This window comes from Lygodium microphyllum, chromosome 11 (assembly GCF_053477565.2).
Source record: "Lygodium microphyllum isolate KBCC chromosome 11, Lygodium_microphyllum_v1.1.10, whole genome shotgun sequence".
In the NCBI taxonomy this organism is placed as follows: Eukaryota; Viridiplantae; Streptophyta; class Polypodiopsida; order Schizaeales; family Lygodiaceae; genus Lygodium; species Lygodium microphyllum.
The window spans coordinates 99,267,338-99,280,736 of record NC_141145.1 but is presented as its reverse complement, the minus strand read 5'-3'; positions in this window follow the sequence as shown (position 1 = coordinate 99,280,736).

Genomic DNA, 13,399 nt, shown 5'->3' with positions numbered 1-13,399 from the left:
CAAAGACGAAGCGCTGCAAAGATGTGTTGCAGGGGATGAAATAGGCATAGTATTGAAAGCATGCCATGACAAACCATGTGGTGGACACTTCGCAGGAGAAGCAACAGCCAGGAAGGCTCTATTAGTAGGATACTAGTGGCCGACCCTCCATAAGGATGCATATGACTACTGTAAAAGATGTGATGCTTGTCAGCGAATGGGAAAACCCACTAAAACAAGTGCCATGCCACTGCAACCTATTCTTCCCCTAAATCCATTCAAGAAGTGGGGGATTGATTTTGTGGGTCCCATTGATCTACCCACTAGACGGAAGCAGAACAGATACATCTTAATATGTACAGATTATGTCACAAAGTGGTATGAAGCTAAAACTCTGAAGAAGTGAGACGATGGTAATAGCATAGCTCTGTTCATGTACGAGAATATTATCACCTGTTTTGGCAGTCCCCTCGAGCTAGTAAGTGACAGAGGTACTCATTTCCTTAACAAAATCATGGAGGAGCTGACGGAATTTTATAAGATCCACCATCGTAAGTCCACTCCTTACTACCCCAGAGCCAACGGCCAAGTTGAAGTCACCAATCGCATCCTCTGCTCGATCCTGACAAGAACGATTGCTGCACATCGTCTCGCGACTGGGACGATCGACTTACAAAGGCCCTCTAGGCATACAGAACCTCCCGTAAGGCAGCTACGGGACAGACCCCCTTCTAGCTAGTGTATGGTACAAAAGCCGTATTCCTTGTTGAATTGGAATTGCCCTCTTTGCGAGTGGCAGTTAAAGAATGCTTGGGAGATGATGAGTCACTATAACACTGCCTCCTGCACTTGGAATGCTTGGATGAGATACAGCGAATGGCCCTACAGTGTATGGAAACCACTCAAGCGCGACACAAGGCCTATCATGACAGTTTCATCAAGCACAAGGAGTTCAAAGACGGTGGTCTGGTCCTAGCCTATGATTTGAGATTTGGCAAGTTTCCTTGCAAGCTTCAACAATGGTGGAGGGGCCCATACAAGGTACTTGCTATCAATCCTAATGGCTATGTTCAGGTGCAGACCGTTGATGCCTCTAATGATCCTTTCCTGATCAATGGTTATCGTCTAAAGAAGTACTTCTCTCCTTGGGGATCTTGACAATCACAGTCAACCTACCCTTCCCCTTTTGGGCATCGCACTGTCCTTCTCTTTGTGCTTCTGATAGCCCTTATGATTCTCCTCATGAGGCGGTCTCGTTCTGCTAGCCCCTCATAGATACCTCTCAACCCTACCTCGTTCTCTTATCGTCTAATTCAACAACGGTGGCGAGGATGGTCCTGACACATAGTATTTCTACCATTCTCTTTCTTAACGAAAAAAAAAACCAAAAAAAATAAAAAAGAAATTTAAAAAGGAAAACAAAATAGACAAAACTGTTATGGGAGAAAAGGAAGAAATTCCATGTCATAACAGGCCTTGTTCCAAGAAAAGATGGAAACACCCTTGGGCGGGAAGCTGACTCTGGAAAAGGTGGTAACACCCCACAATTCAAGATAGCTTATTCATCAGCAGTACCTTTCCAGCAAGTAATTTGAAGCCACCTCCCTTGGTGCGCTGCCTCTGCAATACCAGTCTGTTTGTCCTTCTTAACATATGACCTTTCTTACAAATCATTGAAGTACGAGACTTGTTGGCTACCTCCTTGGATACGCCTGGTCTTCAAGATCCTAATGACAACAATAACCAATATGATCTTCATCACCAACCCCTTGATTGATCTAAGCTTTCATCCTAACACGATGGGGACGTGAGTATGCGATGCCCTCTGTATCTATCAGCGAATGAGATAGAGGGTGGGGTGAGTGACCAGTTTTTCCCTTCAAATCCAATGAGAGGTGAGATGTGTGAACGGAGTGTTGCACGCATGGGATGGGTCTCTCAATGCACAATGCACAATCTATTCCTGTGCACTGCACCATAAGGCTCCCTAGCCTTCCTTCTTGCACTGTATGCCAGCGCAGGGCAGGATGCACAATTACACCATCAAATGCGCACAAGGCATACAACCTCTACACAAGTGACAGTGAGGATTATATCAATGGGTTTCAGGAATGGGTTGTCCTCCTAGATCTTTCAACAGAGAGTGAGACAGAGGGTGGACTGAGTGTGACGGATGATTCTAATCCATTATTGAGAGGTGAGGATTGAGGGACGTTACAACCATTGGAGTCAGGTATGTTTCTGTTTCCCTATGCACCCACGGGATGGGTCTCTGCCATCGGCACAGGACACGTCACTTTGTTATGTACACGATACTACAAGGCTCCCTGGCCTTCCTGCTTGCACCTATGCCAGACGGGGTTAGACTCACTGATGCATCATCAATTGTACACCTTGGCATACTCCCTCTGCACCACCCCCTTGTCGTCCTAAACCGGGTGTGAGATCTGGGTTCCCATCAATATTAACTCGAGTGATGTAAGCTATGGGGTGAGCGACTGTTCTCTCATTCCATTTGAGTGCCCGTGAGTTGCGTGACTCTCCTTCGTCAACGACAGCTCCCTCAATGGAATTCATTAACCAGCTACCTCCCTGGGTACTGCCATATGGTCCCTGCTATATTGGCTGAACGTTGGAGCGAGCTGTGATACCTCTCCTACAACCAATTTCAACCCTTCTGTAGCAGTGACGGTTCCTTCGACCATATGCGAAACGGGCCAAGTGTTTCTAATTCTACTTTTCTGTTTGCAAGTATATGTGATGTCTTAAGTGTGGGACGCTAGAGTTTAGTTGGTTGATGAGTCCTAGGTTATGTTGCTGCATCTACCCCTGCTCGGTAAGGTCTTAGTGTGGGGATGCGTCCCTACGCATCTGTTCTGCATATCCTCATGGAAATACATCTATCCACCTTCAAATGCAGAAATTCCTTTGTTTTTACTCTGTGTCCTTCTGATGCGCGATTGGTCCGCTATAAATTTTGCGGGTTTTTGGGACCTTTTCATGCGTAATTTCCACATTTTTCCCATGTGCACATGCCTTGTTTGCACCTGACATCCTATTTAATTTAACAGCCGTGTCCAGCCAGCCTTTCCCCCACTTTTTCCTTTTTCCTCCCCCCTCTTCCGACTGCCGAACTTTTAGTTATTAATTTTTCCATGTGTTTTCGGGTGTCTTTTTTGTGTTTTTTTTGCACGTGAACCCCTCCTCACTCCACCAGCAGTGAGTTTTGATGTGATAGTCTTGTGAATTCCTTCCCTCTGGACATTTTTCCTTTTTACTATCCTCTATTTCGGTGCACGGATCATTCCATATTAATTTTCGAATTCCTTTTCGAGTACGATTTTTGGGTTTTTTCCATGTGAATGCGTTCTCTCTCAGTCGAAACCGTGTGTTTACATGGTAGGTTTGTTCGGCACATTATTTGGCCAGTTTTTCCTTCTTTCTGCCCTACATTCGAGCGAGCGTATTTTTCCATATTAATCCTCGTATGTATTTTTGGAGCCATTTTTCATGTTTTTTCCATGTGAACACCCTGATTTTGCCCCGAAACCCATGTTGCATTTTTCTATCATCTTCCCCTCGTCTCACGACACATTTTTCCTTTTTATGATTTTTTGATCCGGTGTATGGTTTGGTTTTATTAATTTTTCTTTCTTTTGACGTGTGATCGCGTCTCTCGTGTCACGCGTGAACGTGTATGTTTTTGGTTTTAAGCACCTCGGGATGCCCCCGTGGCCTCTGCGCCTCGCGTCTCACCGTCCCCACCCCGTCTGATCCTGCGGATGCAAATTTTTTTACTCCCGCATCGCGCATGCGCGCGGGACGAGGGTGCGCTCACTTTTTTATGGATTTTGTAAAACAAAAACAAAAGCCAAAAAACCACAACAAAAAAAGAACAAAGGAAAAACAAAGAGGGAAAAAAGAAACACACACACACGTGTGTGTATGAGTAGCAATTTCGGTATACTCCTTTTTGTAGTCTGACTAGGGTCCTTTTCTAGGTGGCCTAGGTTGAAGCATGGGCCCATGTTATGGGGTTGAGTAGGCTAGGCCTAACTATAAGCTATGCAAAGCTAGGTCTAACTATAAGCTATGCAAGTGTAAGCATAGACTAGGATTTATTTAGCATTGGCTAGGTCATGCCATATATAGACTATGCATAGGAGGCTAGACTATGCCTAGAGTGAACGAAGCCTAGGCTAGATAGGCTCGACTATGCATTAGCATATTGAGGCATAAACTGGGGACTAGATATAGGCTCAACTAGATGTTTGTCTAGTTGCAGGTGTAGGCAAGGCTAGCCTTGACCATAGACCAAGCATAAACGAGGCTCTGCTAGATATAGGGATATATATAGTCGTATGATAAGCTATATGAATAGGGTATGTTTAAGATACTAGCCTAATGTAGTATATTATAGCCTAGGTCGAATGTGCATAACCTAGCATGTGCATATGCTATTGTGTGCCTTTTCTACATGTATGTCTAGTCTATGTGCACCTTGCTTAGCCTTACCACACCTAGCCTAGCCTAGCCACAACCAGTTAGGGCTACCTTGACCCATTGTATTTCTACATGATCCTATATCTACATGTGGAATAGCCTTGGCTTAAACACATCTATGCCTAGCTTTTTCTTACCAACGCATGTAGGGATCAATGCGAGGTTACATTCAATATATATTATACAACTTATATGGGGTATATTGGTGCATGTTCTATCTTGTATGTTGTTTGCTATTACTCTTGAAACTAATCTTGATGTGATAAGTTCTTATAGATTCTCCTACTTGTATTATTGGAAAAATTTATGTGGCTATACACATCTCACAATTCTATACCTTCGTTGGATGTGGTTAATCCAAAAGCAAATGTTTGAGGTCAATCTTTGAAGTTTCAACCACCTTAGTCATAGGAATCCATAAAGCCTTTGAGGATGGGCCCTTTTACCACATGGAGTGCATTGAAGTCGTTCTATCTCATCCTCATTCACATGGCCCCATTGACTCTACTGTCTCTCACTTAGCTTCTATCTACTCAAAAATTCTCTTTCCTCCTACATAAATACTTCCCATAAACATGACCTTTCCTTGCCAATTGCAAGAGTTGCAGATGTCATGAAAGTGAGAGGGTGTCAAGGATAGAGGTTTCCTAGTAGGATGTTTTGAAGGTGAAGATTTCGAATCTGAAACCTATGCTCTCCACAAATTTAAATATTTAAGAAACCATCCATTCAAAAAAAAAAGAAAAAGAATAATAATAATATTATTAAAAAACAAACCGAAACCACCTTACCTGTTCGCTCCATCGCGGTCCTCCTCCCATCGCCTTTCTCCTCGCGAGTATCTCCCCCTCCTTCTTCCTCGCGGGCCTCCTCCACGCCCTCTCCCTCATCCGTCCTCCTTCTCCTCCTCCACACTCTCCATGCCATGCCTGCCCCCCCTCCTCCTCTCCTCCTTCCGCCACCCGTAGCGTCCTCGGCCTCCGCTCCCTCCAACCTCCAGCGCCGTCGTCTTCTTCTCCCGCCGCCCCTCTCTTCACCGCCTCCTTCCACATCTCCTCCCTCTTCTGTCTGCCGCCCACCGCTACCCGTCACAACCTTCCTCTCCTCCTCTGCCGTGGTCCACCCTCCTCCCCACTAGTCTCCTCCTCCTCTCCTCCTCCGCCGCGGTCCACCCTCCTCCCCAGTGGTCTCCTCCTCCCGCCGCTGCCCTCTTTCTTCCTTCTCCTCCCCATTCCCTGGTTAGTCACCTACTTCATTCACTTAGTCACCTAACTAATTTAATTAACCTAATTCACTTAACTAACTTAATTAACCTAATTCACCTAGCTAACTTAATTCACTTAATTAACCTCATTTACTAAACTTACCTAATTAATATACTTACCCTAATTCACTTAACTCGCCTATGTAACTTACCTAACTGTACTTAGTTAACCCCCCTGATTAGCTCACTAACCTAACCCCAATTTCCCCCGTTCTAGCCCCCTTTCCCGCCCCTTCCCCACTCTACCCCCACCCTCCACACGCAGTGCGGACATGCAGGTGTGCCTGTGCGTACGGGAGCGGCCAGTGGATGTTCACACGCGCAGACGCGCGTTTGGTTTTCTCCGTGCAGTGGTGCATGCCGTCCCCGAGCACTCACAACTGTTTACACGCAGCCTAGGTATCTCTTTTGATTTTCCACAAACTCGAGATAAATACCTTTAAAATACCTAAAAACACTTAAAAACATTAAAATTTTTATAAAATTTCAATTGAAAAAAAAAAATTACTGAAAATTTTCTTACTAAATTGGGTATTTTTTTGCTGATCTTGCTGAGTATAATATAAAAATTTAATTGTAAAAAAATTAATAATATTTAAAATCCTTTTAAAACTCACTAAAAATTGAGAAAATTTCATTAAAAATCCCTAAAATCAGAATTAAACTCCAAAAAATCACACAAAATTCCATCAATGCATTTGACTACTTTTGAAAATATATATACACACAAACACACACACACACACACCAAAAAAAGAAAAAAATATAAAATACAAAATCAAAACACACCTAAATTACAATAAAATAATAATAATAACAATATCACCCAAACACTAATAAACATTACCTAAACCAAATGTGATCCCACTAACATCGCCTTGATATTTATTTTATCTTTTTTTAAAAATTTAAAACATACTAAGGTGTTTTATTTTTTCCAGTCAGTGGTTTTTGTTTTTTTGTTGGATTCCTTGCATTTGGGACTACTCAGTGCACCCTTAGACTCTTACATACACACCCCTACCAGGTATCTTTTTTTCATGCTTTATTTATTTTGGTCATCCCTTAACCACAGTTAATTGTTAAAATGAACTTTATTCATCCACTTTTTCACGTGTGCTCGCGCTAAACACACATTTTTCTAATAAATTAAAATCAACCCGCCGTTCACTTTGCACGCGCTACATACGCTTAAGAGGCACTTTAATTTTAAATAAAATCGAACCAACCGTCACAAAAATGCATGTGCTAAAAAAGAAGAGCGCTTCAGACACATTAAATTTTTAATCAATGAATATGCATTTAGAGACCTGAGTCTGGGGATCGCAGTCCGGGTTTCGTTAAAAGCATTGTTTTACATTAATAAATTGTAACTAACCATTTAAAAATGAATCGACGTTTTCTTATTAAGGTTTACAACCTAATAAAAATTCAACCATTGTTAATAATTTATTAAAATGAACCCTTCACTAAAATCATTCCCCTCACTACATTTTTTTTCCCTTTTTAATAAATACGCTTCGTGGGATGGGCACGTATAGTTCTCTAAGCTGACATTATTTATCAAAGTTCTGGTTATGTCCTGATTAGGTTTTTGAGATATTATGGTTTGATTGTGTGCTACGATTACTGGTGCGGTCTGTAGTTTTCTTTTTTTCCTGATACGAGATCTTGGGTGCCTGCTTGTTGCATAGCATGAAGCTTTCGGTCGCATATCTGTAGGGGTCATGCCGAATTTTTTCTAGGATGTGGGTTGTTTAGGGTGGTCAATTGGTTAGTTACGTCTATTTGTGCTTCTTTTGATCGATTTCTTTTTAAAAGCTATTTTTTTGTTTTGCAAGCATTCTCTATGATGGTCTGTGTTTGGTGTGTGTGTATATTCCATCTGAATGGTGCCTCAAGCTCCTTCTCCTATTCAGTATGTCCCATTGATTAGTAGGGATTATTCTTCCCTATTGACTTTTGAGCCTATCGCGAAAGCTGGTCTTGCAACTTTCGTGGCTGCTTTACTCCCTTTGATTCTAGATGATCCAGCCCTATGTGATGAGTTTCTTGCGTCATACAGTAAGAAATCGGGCTTGATTCGTGGTACTTCCATGGTTTTGACACCTAGAGGGTTAGGGAAGGCTTTGTCTCTTCCCTACAAAGGAGAACCCTTTGTTACATCTAGATAGTTATTCTCAAATGACAATATTTTCAAGCTGTTACAGAAGTAGACTAAAGAGGTCCTTGATATCAAGAAGGTGATTAACACTTCAGGAGTGTCTTTTTTAATGATCACTGATCCTCTTTGGAAGCTAGTCTGCCAATTTCTCCAAGACAGATTCATGCCTGCCAAGACACCATCCCACTATTTATCCAAGGAGCTCTTCACAGCTTCCAGGATGGTGTTAAAAGGGGTTGCCATTGACTGGAGTACTTACCTTCTTACAAAGATGGACCAACATTTTGTCAAAGTGACTAGAGGGAATGTTACCAATGGAACCTATGGTTCATATTTATATGCTTTCTTGACATATTCAGGCCTTAAGAAGGGTGTGCCTCCTCCTCCTCCATTTGATCAAGTACCTCTCCCTCCACCTTCAGAAGATTCAGAACCCATTGACATAGAGGATCTTGATTCCCCTCCTCCATTGGTCATTCAGCGGAAGCGCTTGAACCGTGATGTAGAGAAAATTCCACCAATCATTCCTTCAATAACAATTCCATGATGACGAATACCATATTTTTGTCTTATATATATCTACGAGGTGATATGTTAATTTCAAATGATGTAGATCTGGCTTGGTACGTGGGAGATGTGGTCTTACAAGCTACCTTATATGTCAATCATTTGGAGTTGAGGATAGATAACATGTTCCAGTGCTATTCTTCTAAAGTGGCTACTTGCCCTGACACTTCATGGCATTCAATGATTAATTCTATAGTCCTAAACCAATGCTAGAATACAGCTTCTACTTATGTGCAGAGCACTAGCCAACTGAGGGTGGATCTCCTAGCTTATCTTTCCAAGAGCCATCCATTTGATTCATCCTTCTTTGATGCCTACCATCAATGTTTTGTTTTAGGTCCCTCTGTTCCTAGCTTATTGTACTATCAACAAATGGCCCATCGCTATGATGCTTATTTCTCCCTTTATCAATCCAACTCAGCACAGCTATCTTACCTCTCCTTTTCCAACCTCATGGTTTTCCTCAAATTCCAATCTTTACCTATTGTTCTTTCATTAAAGATCGAGTCTTTTCCCCTTCTGTCCTTCTCCATCTATCCATATACCTTCTACTTTTCCTGCTTATCAATTGACACCTTTCCTGATTTGCTTAAATTTTGAGCCACTCCTTCTTTAGCTTATTCCTCATTTTATGATTTTTCTTATCCATCTCTTCATCCTCTTTTACTTATTCCTCTTCCATCTCCTGCCACTTCTATTTCTCAACCCCCTCAGTTGGTTAGTGGGTACGAAGCATTTGATCAGCAGATTCCAAGAAGAAGAGGATGGAGCTCAACTGATTCTCTCACGGGACCACGGATTAATTGGCCATTAATTCCAGGGGACTGGACAACTGCTAGTCAAGCATACCAAAATTACCTTCATTTTTCTCAACAATATTCACAATCTCTAGATCCTTTAGTGAGATTGACAGCCCGTTTTGCTTGGTACTTAGCATATATGCATAGGCATTACCATAACGATCAAAGGGCCATTCCAAAGCTTTGTATGAATGTCAATGTGAACATTGATTCCCAACAATTGGATATCCTATATTTTCATGCCCTTTGTCTACCTAGCAGATACCTTGTTTTGCTAGAAGGGATGTGCTGCCTTCAATTCTTTCAGAATCCTCCAAAATATTTTGTAGATGATTCTTTATCCCTGGATTGCTTTTGAAATCATCAGGCCTTCAAGAGGGATCACCTTCATTGATACCCCTGGATGTATCTTCTGTGCTTCTTAATGAGACATTTTTTTGGAGGTGCCATTCAGATGGTTGTGTTTGTGTATGTGTTGTAATAATTTGTATGTGATGAGTTCGTGCTAGTTGAATAATTTTTTCGAGAGCTCTCTTTTCAATTATTGATGAACACAATATTAGTGAGTTTGGGAATCTCCCAATTTCCATTTTTTGAATACTAAAAAGGTGGCACCCAGATAACATGCTCATAAGTTTCTCAAAACCATAGGATGTGACCTATCATTAGAAAGCGCTTGGAAAATGGAATCTATTGAGCTATAGAGCACTCGATTTGGAGTTATAGTGTTCAAGTTATGACAAATCCAAAGATTTGACCACGTGTCCCAAACTTATGGAAAATTCCCATATTTCTCAATATGGTGTTGATGGTGATGGTGGATGGCAAGCCTACGATGGAAAGCTGAAGAACCTCTTATATCCTTTATAAATTTGTTATGAATTTCTATTGTTTATCAGATAATGAATAACGAAGTTTTCCTTTAGTAGTATTCTTTTTTAGAGATACAGGTGATAAGTTGGGGTCGTGGTTTGGAGTGATTATTGAAGATACTACAGAAGATCAAATTGAGCTCTTTACTAAACTTATATTCTTGTTTTCCTTAGATCGCGAGGATGCTTCCTTTCTAAGTGTGGGGATATGTTGAGAGTGGAAAAAGACTGAATTTTTGATTGATTTTTGTTGTTTTTGAGGTCTGAATGGTTTATTTTTTATGGATTTAGAGTGATGTATGGTTGTTAATGGAAGTGTTTGAGAGTGTTTTGGATAATATTGATTATTTTTTGGAAGCTCATGATGATTTTTAATGAAAATATGAAGCTTTGTGATGATCTCATAGGTTCTGTTGAGGTTTTGATTGGTTCTGATACCTTCTGTATTGCTTCTATTTTGTTCTGATTTTCTTCTGTAAGAAGCATGGATTGATGATTGATGAAGGTTGAAATATTTTGGAAGCTTATTGAATTGTTTTTGATAGTTTGGAATGGTTTTAGTACGAGTTATGAGGATTTGATGTTCTCTGATGACCTTCTGTAACCCTCTGTAAACCTTTTGTAGAGTCTTTGTCTCTGCTCTGTCTCTGCTTTATTCCTGTTCTATTCTGTTCTGTAGATCTTCTGTAAGTGTTCTATGGAATGTATGTGTGACTTTGGGAAAGTGATGGGACCTAAAACGGGCCGGCACTGGCTCATGCACTAGTCGGACCTCTATCATACGCTCAACAACCCCACGGCCTCGCGGCCAGGAGCGTGGATGACACATACATCATCTTCCTAAACATCTTGCGTTTGTATCACGTCTCGTAGTCCAACTTTCTAACCCAACTAACACTCCTCAGAGGGAGTCCTAGCACATTGCCAAATAGCACAAAGCACAAACATAGGAGGTCCTCCAATGGCTGAATGCCGCTACCTCACTGCGACTCTCCTACACCTTGGGGATTGGCCCCTCGATGCGTCGCTAAATATATATAACATACGAACACAAACTCCTCTCTTTTATGATTCGCGTATTTCCAGGAGATATATCATGCTTCCTCACTTTACTTTCCCTTTAGACCCAACGCCTAGCCTACAGCTTGGACAACCTTACTCACTCAACGTTGGTCATATTCCTCTAAAAAGCAATTGCTATGCATCTAGGAGGTATTATCTGATACATTTTAAATTTCATGCTTCATGCAAATGGTGAATGTCCACGTGCTCAAACAGTTAAGAAAATCAGCTTTGGTGCTTAGTGCAAAAACATTATTTCAATGGATTTCTCTATCACTCGTATGTAGCGTTGCATGAACCTAACACCGAGAAACCCTCGTGCTACTAGGTTCTTAATCTTTAAATATCGTCCAATCTATATGGTATGCATTAAAAAAACCAGCAAACTTTCTATCATTTCATTCAACATTTACACACTTTTCATACACTCCAACACCCTCACCCATTTAGGTGGTGCATGGTGCATAGGTTTAGGGTTCATTTTCCACGTTTTTATTGCATAAAAAGCCATAAAAACTCACTGTAACATAAAAGTAGGGCTGAACTGAGGCTAAACCTCATACGTCAGACCCCCCATACATCCACAAACATGAATCTTATTTTTCCTTAATTTTCGGCACTCAAAATCTCTTTCCCCTATTTTTCCCTTATTTTCCCTATTTTTTGTATTTTTTTCCAATATTTAATAACTAAAAATTCAAAATGGATTATGGGTTGTGGCCCTTAGGTTCATTTGCAGCAAAAAGACAAGTTTGGTTGGTGTGTCTTATGATATTTTCCATTGATATCTCAAAAACACCCAATTTTCCCATATTTCGCATATTTATGGGTTTTTCACTACTAATTTCATCCACAACACTTATGATTCTCTGATTTTCTAATCATAAACAGTTGAAAGACATTGAAGACAACATCATAATACATTTTCATCTCATGGGAATAAGAATGCATCAAGCAAATTGCATAAAAACACCATTTTCCTTCATAAAAATGAGATTACCGTTCTTTTGCGGGTTGCGGGTTTTTATTTGCCATATCTCGGGACTGATTTCCAGCCACCATTACTGCTCATGATAGCCCACATTCAGCAATCTTCAATCCTCTTACACCATGGAACAATCCGGTCTTCATTGGGCAAGCATCCATCATCCATTCTTCTTCTTCCTCTTCACCACATGAAACTGCCTTTAGGGGAGAGAGAGGGAGGAGAGAGAAAGACTGAAATCAGAATTCTTCATAGAGACCGCCATTGGAGGAGCGAAGCACGGTGATAGAGTCCATAGACAGAGGGGATTCAAGCCCCATGATCAATTGGGGGGGTTGTTTGCAGCAGCCATGATGCCTCTCATCCATTCATGGCGCATTTTTCGGGCGTCATCTTCCTCCATGTTTTCTCCACGTTTTTTCACTCATCTTTCATGCCACGATTTTGTTTGGCATAAAATGCTTCCAAGTCCCCAAGGGTCACTTACCACTTGGCCCAACTCATGTCCACCTCTTCAAATCTTGACCAATTCTTGGCCATTTCCCCGTCCGGACTCGGAATTGAGCTCTGAAAAATCTTGGTCGTTCGGCTCGGCATCCTGCATTGGCCAATAACTCGTATCAACCCACACGACTGTCTGAAAAATTATGAAAAATCAACAAGTGCCGCTCGGGCGCCTTTAAAGCACTTTGGCGCTTAAAATCGTCCTAGATTGAGCCACTGCCTTTGACGTTGAGTATTTTTCTCTTGATATTCATAATTTTTAGCTATTTTTAAGCACTTCTCAGTGCCAAAATTCCGCTCTCATTGGCGACCATGGGATAGGGCGACTCAGCCCATCAAATCCATGAACATATCTGCACATAAACAATCAAAGAAGCATCAAGTTGATACAAAACAAATATATAATAAAACTCAGCACAATGCTCACCCTACCCCCTGACAAACCAAGGCATGACATCCACAAGGAGTAGGCCTTGCATCATCTAAGAGAAGATCCGAAGCGAGTCACTAACCAACTGCTCCAACACAGCCAAACTAAAAAACCTATCAAAGAGGTCGCCCTAAGTGGTGGTCTGAACTACCTACCAACTAAAGACAATACAACTAGGAGCTCCTACTAGGCGAGGACTCCTATAGCCTGATCAAGTAGTATTTTCTTTCAGTACATTTCTTCTTTTAGGGTTTTTATTTTATTAACAT